Raw genomic sequence first — 1,847 nt, forward strand, 5'->3', positions numbered from 1 at the left:
TTGCCCCCTTCAGATTAATAATTGGCCAAATGTGCGAGGAGCTCCTAAGGTTGAATGAGTAATTAACGCTGTGATGCTGTGGAGAGGCAGCCATGTTGAGTTGAGTCTCACTGGGAGGGAACTGCTTCTCATGTTCTCTACTAATAAATGCACATTTTACAGAGGTAGAGAGTCGTCCTAAAAATGTGTTACTTGGTTCTGTGCTAACTAGTTATTGTGGTTGCCAGTTCTTCCCTACAAAGGGAAACTGCAGTAGCTACAATTTTGGTCAAAATTTAGTTATGATTGAAATGTTACTTTTAAATGTCTGTTTTATCTTGCCCCTATTAGCTGTCTGTACCCGGACCTGGGGAGCCTGAAAGGGACAGGGGAGGTTATAACACTACTAGTGTAGGAGCGGAGGGACCCACAGGCATACTCCCGGGCAGCGGGCCGAAATTAATGCACGAACCCAGAGCGAGGGACGGGACTGACGGGGACCGGCTGATTCTCCAGCGGCTCCGACCGGGACTCAACTGTCTGGGATGAAACACAACGGGTCAGGCAGCGACAGGAGAGCACAAATATTTCAACAAATATTTTATTGATTAATTTGATGTATTTACATAATCCCTTCATTTAAATAAAACAATATTTTCTGATAACTTCTTGCTGCTCGGATGAATGTAAAAACTATTTTTTGTTTTTGGAGGATTTCAAGATGAAGATCTGGATATATCAGCTTGTTTCAGGAAGGCAAAAAGTCAAACAGATGTTTTTATTCTTGACTTAATGATTTGGAACGCTGATCTCTAAAGTACAAATATATTAATAAAATGGACTTTATCATAGAGGAGTAAGATGACACACACTGCTGTGAGGCAGCAGCTTTGTTGGGATCCGTGATGATCAGACAGTAAAATAAATCAGTGAGCTGGTCCAGGGAGTTGTCGTCTGCAACTCAGTTCTTCATCAACTGGATGGAAGTTAATTTAGTCTTTATGATGTCTGAGGTCAGCGACACTCTGGGCACTGAAGGACAGAGTGGAGTCCAGCAGAATAAGTTTATGGTGTTTCGGGTTTTTTTAAGACTTCAGAGTGCAGCTTTGACCCAACAGGAGGAGGTGATATCTGTTTTTATCGATCCCTGTGGAAAAATCAGATCACTGCGGCTGTATATGGGATTTCAGCTTGTTTTCTTGTTTAAAAAATAAGCAGATAACAGATTAAATCAGTAGAATGAATGCACAGTTTGATGAAAGTAGAAGTTACTGAATTCTTTACTTGGAGTCGGAAACGTTCCAACCATCTTCTGTGCTGCTCTGACCATCAATTTGTATAACAAACCCTCTCTATATCCCCCTGGTGACTGACTGCAGTATTGTGCTTCATGAAATGATGGTTTCTGTAATTTTAGGTCCGTTTCTTATATATCATATCTGAAGTGTTCCTTTTTTCATTCAGTTTGGTTTTTTTAATGAGTTATTTGAAGATATAAAAACGGTTTCACGTCATATTGACAGCTGAGTCCTGCTTGTCAATGAGTCTACGGTTGTATTGGCGGGACCTCATACCACGGCTTCCGACTTGATCACTACTGCACAGACTCTGGCTCTGATTGCCCCTTGTCCAGGATAATTTGGCTTCTTTATGTGCAGTGGGAAAAAGTGGGAACATGAAATTTTTTTTTTCCCATTGTTTTAATTCCTAGTTTGTCCTTTGAAATTGTCTAGAATTTAGGATTTAAAGAAGCGAAGCTCTGAGGAACCGAGGAGGAGCGGCAGTGACTGCATTACTTGTGGTTTAGTCTTTTGTAGTGTTTTTACATTTGTTTTTTTTTTAGTTAGAGTGGAACTGAACTTGTTCAC

General features: G+C 40.7%; 1 protein-coding gene across 1 annotated transcript in view; it reads right to left on the reverse strand.

Annotated features, from left to right (window-relative positions):
- Positions 1-1,847, reverse strand: part of grid1b (glutamate receptor, ionotropic, delta 1b) — a 478,026-nt gene that overhangs the window by 33,601 nt on the left and 442,578 nt on the right. The window lies entirely within an intron of this gene.

The sequence above is a fragment of the Morone saxatilis genome, unplaced genomic scaffold (assembly GCF_004916995.1).
Source record: "Morone saxatilis isolate NCDOM2014 unplaced genomic scaffold, NCSU_SB_2.0 Contig1, whole genome shotgun sequence".
NCBI classification, from domain to species: Eukaryota; Metazoa; Chordata; class Actinopteri; family Moronidae; genus Morone; species Morone saxatilis.